General features: G+C 37.0%; 1 pseudogene; it reads right to left on the bottom strand.

Annotated features, from left to right (window-relative positions):
- Positions 1–1,812: 1,812 nt before the first annotated feature.
- LOC150012675 (zeta-crystallin pseudogene) lies at positions 1,813–7,698 on the bottom strand (annotated as a pseudogene).
- Between the last annotated feature and the right edge of the window lie 619 nt (positions 7,699–8,317).

Genomic DNA, 8,317 nt, shown 5'->3' with positions numbered 1-8,317 from the left:
AAGTCTTCTCTGATCTTGATGATTTCCTTCCTTCTACTCTCTCTGTGCTTTGTGTGTTGTTGTTGTTCTAGTTCTTGTAGCTGTAGGGTTAGATTTTTTGAGATTCTTTTATCCTTTTAGGTAGGTCTGTTGCTATGAAGTTAGGACTGCTTTCACTTTGGCCTATCACTTTTGGGCTGTTTTGTTCATTATCGTATTTTCCAGAAACTTTTTGATTCCTTACTTGATGCCATTGTTAACCCATTTATTATTTTATAGATTGTTATTCATGTGCCATGAGTTTGAATGTCTTTGTGTTTTTTCCTTGAGGTTGATTCCCAGTTCAGGGCATTGTGATCTGAGAAGATGCTTGATATAATTTCAATTTTCTTGAATTTTTTGAGGCTTGTTTTGTGTCCTACCATGTGGTCTATCTTTTAAAATGTTTCATGTACACTTGAAAACAATATATATTTTCCTTTTTGGGGGTGAGTAGTTATATATGTATCAACTAAGTCCCTTTGATGTAGAGTGTTGTTCAATGCCTCACTATCATTGATGTTTCTTTGCTTTGAATATCAGTCTGTTGTTGACAATGAGGTGTTAAAGACCACTACTATGAGTGTATTGCTGTCAATATCCTTCTTGAAGTTATTTAAGTTATTCATTATATATTTGGGTGCCTTTATGTTGTGTGCACATATGTTTACCAGGGCTATATTTTCTTGATGGATTGTTCCCTCTAGTATTACAAAATGCCCTTATTTGTCTCCTTTTATGGCCTTTGCTGTGAAATCTGTTTTGTCTGATATAAGTATTGCTACCACAGCTTTTTTTTTTTTTTATGTCCATTTGCTTGGAATACATTTTTTCATCCCTTCACTTTCAATTTGTGTAGGTCTTTAGTTTTGAAGTGTGTCTCTTGTAGGTAGCATATATATGGGTCGTGATTTTGTATCCATTCTACTACCTTATGTCTTTTGATTGCAGCATTTAATCCATTTACATTTAAGGTTATTATTGACAGGTATTTATTCATTTCTCTTTGTACCTGTGTTCCTCTTTCTGTCTCTTTTTCTTCTTCTTTTTAAAGTATTCTTTTTTTTCTTAATGTGTCAAATTTGTTTATTTATTTAGAAAATATATGACCTCTATTGCACACACAGATTAATTCTAAATCTAATTTGAAATCAAGCCAGTCAAGAAGTATCTAGAGACTATGCAGCTAGTATCATATTATACCAAAGCTGCTGTTCTCACAGAATATGTGGATCATTGGTACTCAACCCTTAACACAGTGAATGTTCTAGTATTTTGGTAAACACCTGAAAACTAACAAATGTGTCTGGACATTGTTTACCATGACCTTTCAATGCCTTCGTAGATCCAGGTAAGATTAGTTTGGACAAAGGGTCTTGTTTAATCCATAAAATGTTCAAAGTTTAATACAGTTCTGAGCTAATCGGGAATGAAAGAAGCTTTATAAGGACAAGTAGGCTTGTAAATCAAACAGTCTTATTTTTATTAGAATGTTTTAGTCAAAAGTATGAAATTAATGATCAAGTGTCAGCAATTTAAGTAATGCACCTCAATGCCAATGACCACAACATTCAACTTTCTACTATGATTGCTTGATTACAGGTAAAAGGAATGAAGAATATTGCTAGTTATAACACAAATTATACTCTAACACCTAGAATCTCTAAAGACAAGTCTTGTTTTTTAGTATAAGAAACTCACTGAATCAAATGAATGCCAATTAAAGCAAAGATAGTGTAAGTAAAACTGGAGTAAGAAACCTCTAATTACACAGGAAATACTTGAGAGGATTAATTATGATATGAGGAGAATCATTTTTCCTGTAGCCCCACTATGAATGATATTTTCATGAGCCTGGACCACTGTCTCCAATGGATACTGAGAACCTATGACCGGTATCAACCAACCAACTTTCATTCCAACTTGAAGGGCTGCTGAAAATTGCTTAAATTCCTCCTTGGTTGATGAATATAGAGCAACTCCAATTATACTAGATTCCTTTCTCAGGGTATCCCATGGGTTTATTTCAATAGGACCTCTGCTGCCAACAACTATTACTCTTCCTCTGTATGACAGAACACTCAAATCATTACTGAGATTTACATTAGCTAACATTTCAATAATAACATCAATTCCTTTTTCACCAACAGAGTTCTTAATTTTATCAATATAATTAACTTCTCTGTGATTAAACACTCCATGGGCTCCATTTTGCAAAACAATGTTTCATCCTTCCTCAGTACCAGATGTGCCCAAAATCCTTAAGCCATAAGCTCTAGCAATTTGGCATGTTGCTAGTCCTACTCCTCCACTAGCCCCATGAACCAGAACACTTTCTCCAACCTTCACACAAGCACTGTGGAGCAGAGCTCGATAAGCAGTAACATATGGGACACCCATAGCAGCTCCTTGTTTAAAGTCCAGTTTTTCTGGCAGTGTGTAAACAGTGTCATCGGCTGTGACAGCAAACTCTGCGTAGCCCCCAGAGGCCATATTGGTGGTGAAAACTCTATCACCTTTCTGAAAGCTGACATATTATCTCCAACAGCTTCTATTACCCCAACTACATCCAGCCAGGAGTATAGGGTAAGAGTGGTTTTCTACTATAAGTACCAGAACAAATATATGTGTCCACTGGGTTTACACCACATGCATGAACTTTGATTAGAACTAGGTCCAAGACTGAGGAATCAAAATGTGCAAGGGTTCCCACAGATTTCACAAAAAAGTGGGGCGGGCCTTGCCATTTTCAGTATTCACTCTAAATTATTCTTTTAGCATGTCTTGCAATGCTGGTTTGGTGTAGATGTATTCTTTTAGTCTTCCTTTGTCTGGGTAACTCCTTATTTCACCTTCCATTCTGAAAGAGAGCCTTGCAAGATAGAGCATTCTTGGTTATAAGCCTTTGTTTTTCATCACTTGAAATATTCTTTGCCATTCCCTTCTGGCTTGTAGTGTTTCTGTTTTTCTCTTGCTGCTTTTTGGATTCTCTCTTTGTCTTTAAATGCTGCATATTTAATTATGATGTGCCTTGGAGTGGGCCTCCTTCAGTTCATCTTTATTGAGACCCTCTGTGCTTCCTGTGCTTGTGAGACTATTTCTCTCTTCATGTTCAGGAACTTTTCAGCACCCAAAGGTTTTACCAGCTTCCTCTAGTTCACTTCACCCTCCTTTGGCCTCAGCCAGCGGCAAGTGCACTCCCTTGCATAGGCTGGGATTGGGTGGGCCATTGGCTGGCTGTTTGTGCATTGGGGCTGTTGGGTCATGGCTCTTCTGTTTTGTTATTTTCAATGATGTTTTAAAAAGAAAAACATAGGGCTTTAAATGGGAAAACCCATCACAGTCCATGAGTACATGTATCTTTCAATTTCCTTATTGAAAAAATATATAGGAAACAAGTTACTTTGATCCTTAGATGTAATATATTTCCAAATCTTTGGTACATGAGATTTTCAAATCATATCAAAGTATTGCTATGAAAAACATATCTAGGTTTTATTTCAACTTAGTTTTTAACATGGATGGCTGGTATTTTTGGCAGGATATATAATATTAAAACTAAAACTGGACAGCTCTGAACTTTAATTCAGACACTTTGTTGCAGTGATACAAATGCCCCAATAAAGACTTTGTAATTGATTAAATTCTAACCACCAACTGTAGGTTGTTTCTTATAACAACTATGGTTTATATAGTATCCAGGGCATTATAATGAAAAAAAATATGTTATTCAAAAAATGTTAAAATCTGGGCTGTTGGATGTATTTTTGTAAATATTTCCACATAAATAGGCCTTCAGGGTGGCACAGAATTTCCTCTGCTAGTCCATGTTTGGGAAAGGTCAATAAGGAATTCATTACCTTGGAATTTCATCACTATTTTCAATATTATTGGCCCTTGTTCTGGTCAACATACTAAAAACTGTTATTTTGCCAAATTTATATTTTTGTTTCTAACTGATAGATAATTAGCTTAAATACAACCTACTTAAAACTGATTGAATGACTCAATAGCATTGAAAATGTGGAGTAAAAACAGTCACACATTTATTTTTCAGAAGATAGGTCTACTAACAGTTCTTTGACAGGTACAGATATTCACTATATTTGAATACATAGACATGAAGGCCAAAAAGTTTTAATTTATTCAAAGGCATGGAAGAAAATAAAATTGTCCAAGAAACGTGCAAAAAAAAAATTTTCCAGGAGTAAATGTTGGGTGATTAGAAGCAAACCTAGAGAAAAACATCAATAAAGAGTTAGAGGGATATGAAAACATTATAATGACTTCAGTTTCAAAAATCATATTAGAAATTTTAGGAAGGGCTAATCAATATGGTAAGAAGCTTCATATGTATCTGGCAGTATGAGAACTGACAGGAGACCATTGGAGACTTTTCATAAAGCAGTGAAAGAAACCAGAGTGCGGTGGTTAAGTATAAACAAACGTGACTAGTGGCACAGTTAATATATGATTTAAAGAAACATATCAGACAATTGAAGAGGGTATAGGGTTGGGGGACTGGGTGGAAAAGGTGAAGGGATTAAGAAGTACAAATTGGTAGGTACAAAATAGTCACAAGGATGTAAAGTATAGCATAGGGCATCAAGTTAATAATATTGTAATAACTATGTATGGGGCCAGGTGGGCACTGGAAGTATGATTTGTAAAGTATATGATTGTCTAACCATTGTACTATATACCTGAAACTAATACAAAATAATATTGAATATAAAATGTAATTTAAAAATAGAATTAATAACATTATACCAAAAATAAAAATAAAAAAGAAGAAGAAGAAAGAAAAGAAACACACTAACAAGCTCAAAAAAGAAATGGAAGTATGGCTTCAAGAAGAAGCATAAACAAGAGAACATCTCCATCTTAGTTTTTATTTGATTTTCAGAACCAGAAAATTTGTTTGCTCATGATGTAGAAACCGATGAAGAAAGAAAAGGTGTATGAGGTCTGGCCAGAAGGTATCCAGCCATGTAATATGAATAATAGAGTCATTTATTGAAGAAAATATAAGATACAAGAAACATTGTACATAGAACAATGATCCTCAGTACCCTTCAAAGAGGGCACCTAGGGACCTCATATAGTGCTCTCAGTCACAATCCATCTGTCCTGTCATATTTTCCTGGATCTAATCAACAATCTGAAATCTCTTCACTTTCAAAGTCGATTTTACTTTTTGGAAAAGCCAGAAGTTGCAGGGCAACAAATCTTGATGGTAGGGGGCTTAGTCATCTGGATGATTTGATGTTTCACCAAAAAACTCTGCAAGATACGTGATGCACAATCAGGCTCATTGTTGTGATAAAGCTGCCAATCACTAGTTGCCCATAGCTGTGGCCTTTTGATTCATTCAAATAGTTTCCACAGAAGAATATTGGAGCTTAATGCAAAATTTGATGCAAATTGTTGATCTACTTGCTGAGTCAATTTAAATGTGACAGCCACACAGTACACATGCTGACTCAATGGCATCTACTGCTCCCACTGACTAATACAGGGAAGTCATCATTGTTCATACATGTGCATTCCAGTTTACTCTCCTTGATTGCCAGGTTATATCTATGTTGTGATGATCTTATTATATTAACAATAGCTGGACGTTTTTTCCAGACAGAACTCTGTATATCTAAGACATAAGAGATACTTGAGAGAAGGCCCTGGAAGACCTGGAAAGGAGAATTATTTTTTTTAGTGTCCATTTTTGCCTAACCACATTTCGTCCTTAGCTCTATAACAGAAAAAGAAACAAAAACTCAGAAAGGTGAAACTATTGGTCCAATAGGGTTCAAATGGAAGTCTGGATGATTTCATGCCCAAGCTCTTTTATGATCAATCACAAAGGAATAATTTCCAACAACAACAAAAAAGAGTAGGGATATGGCTTAATTCTGAAAAGAAGAAGAAAAATAAAAAAGTGTAGATAGAGATACATATTAAATGTAAACGGAAAGCATGAGAATTAAGATAATTTTCACCTAATGACCTCAATTTTCTTTCTCAAGTTGAAGATAAAATATTCTTTGTGGAGTTTATTGGGACAAGTGGGGTATGATAACATTAGAAACTTTAAGGAATAATGCAAGCTTGGAATACCCTTGAGAACCATTCAATGTATCAACATTTCTGGAGGAAAGCCTGTAATGTAGTTTATTATTTCATTGGTTTTAATTGTACCACAGGTGAAATTATGTCCCCCTGTATGGAAAACTTCTAGAGATTATTTTCAGCCATCAATTTTAAAAGGGTTTTACTCTAATAAATGAAATATATATGGAAGACCTATCTCACAAGTCTTATACTGAGGGATCATAATAACTTACAATGTAGAATTTTCATGTACAGGAAAGAAAAAAATTACTTCTGAAAATATTACTACCATTATGAGGGATATAGTTTAATTCACACAAATCACATTTTACTGTAGCATTCACCTTTCCAGGAAAAATATTGTTAGAAGGATATTTCAAGTATTATTTATTTAATGTCTGTTAAAACAGTAAAAATAGAAAAATTTTCATCAACTGGATTCCAGTTTTGGTTAGAAAAGGTCCAGTATAGGGTCTAACTTGCAGGTTACCCTTTACTAAATAAACACTAAATAAAACAGTGGAAATATAAAGTTGATTTTATCTTTAATGAAAATATGAAAGAAAAGCTACCTTCACACTGAATGGAGGAGTTTGAATGAGCAGATGTTTTTGATTTAAAATCCAGGATCTTTAGTTTCCATTTCCTTGCATTCCCATTTTGGGTTTCAAACATGGGATGCTTGCCTGGGAGACTGAGGCAGCAAAGAAGCTGCTTTTACAGTCTCATGCAAATGTCCCTGGAATACATTTGGTAGTTCTAACTTCCACTGGGTAAGAAGTATAAGGTAAAAGCTAAAAAACATTCAAGTAGAAATTTTAAAATAACATAGAAATTAGAATATTAAAGCCATATGTAATACTATGGAAATAAATAGCATTTTGGTAGGGAAACACATTCTAAAATTGTTCCCAGGCCCCTGTGACCTCAAATATGGAGCAATGGCACAAGGCAAAATGAAGAACCTCTAGCACAGTGGCCTTGAATGCTATACTATTAGCCTGAAGCCCTAGCAAATGGCATACTTGCCAGTAGTTGCTAGTATTGTTTTTATTGCTTCCATGCATTAATAATTAAATGCTGACAACATCCTCAGATGCTCTGAACTTAGAAAACAGAGCTTCTTGGATTCCTTAGGCTTATCACCTAAATATGACAAAGGCTTTCAAAAAATAGAGAGGAGATAAATACTATAAATCAAAGATTATTGCCTATTCCAAAAGCTTTTATTGTTTGTTTTTTGTCATTCCTCCTGACTAGTGGCATACAGCTTGGGGGGTAAACCATCATAGCTGGATGACTTGCTGAAGAAAGTGCTCTTATGAAAAACCGGAGAGAAATGGAGGAATATGGCAGTGGAGTAGGTAGCAGTGTTGTCTGCTTGCTCCTATTGTGGAAAGCCTGGGATACAGACAGGGAGACAAGTGAGTGAGTATGAATTTCGGACAGTGCGAGAGCAGAGTGGAAAAGGGTAGAAGGCTTGCCCACGATCTTGGAGGGAGTCGCTGGGCCCACCAAGCCCGGCGCTGCTACTACATTGAATCCCAGAGGGCCAGCTGCAGACCAGCTCATCGGCCGGGATCTGTTTGGAGACTGCTGCCTACTGTGGGCGCTGGGACCAGCGGGGTCACATAGGGAAACAATAGAAAGGTTTCCTTGAAGCAGCCGGAGGTGTGGGAGGATGGCGAGCAGCCTAGACTGGCAGGTCTGGGCTGGTGGCCTCACGCCCTGGGCACGCGCATTGTGGAGCCACTAAAAGGAGAGGAGTTGAGCTGGGCTGGAAGATCTGCATTAGAAACAGGGACTCGGTCAGAGCCCCAGGCAGGGCAGGCAGTGCATGCAGGTGAATGGTGAGACAGCAAGTGACCCAGACTAGGGGAAGCTGTGTGAACTGAGTCTGGGACTGGGGGCCTTACACCCCAGGTGCACGCATCCATCACGGTGCCACTGAACAAAAAAGATTGGAACTGGGCCAGGAGAGCTGCATTAGAAACAGGACTCGGTCAGGGCCCCAGGTGGACAGGATGTGCATGCAGGTGAAAGGTGAGGCACTGCCAGCCAGGAATTGACACAGCCCAGTGCTGCAGCTGGAGCACAGAGATATCTTGGGAGGAGGAGCGAAGGCAGGATCCAAGATGGTCTGAGGACTAAGAACATGCACACTGGCTTGTCAACAGAACAGCATTGCTAG

This window comes from Furipterus horrens, unplaced genomic scaffold, assembly GCF_987537825.1.
Source record: "Furipterus horrens unplaced genomic scaffold, mFurHor1.1.pri manual_scaffold_4, whole genome shotgun sequence".
NCBI lineage: Eukaryota > Metazoa > Chordata > Mammalia > Chiroptera > Furipteridae > Furipterus > Furipterus horrens.
This window is presented reverse-complemented; position numbering and strand designations above follow the sequence as displayed.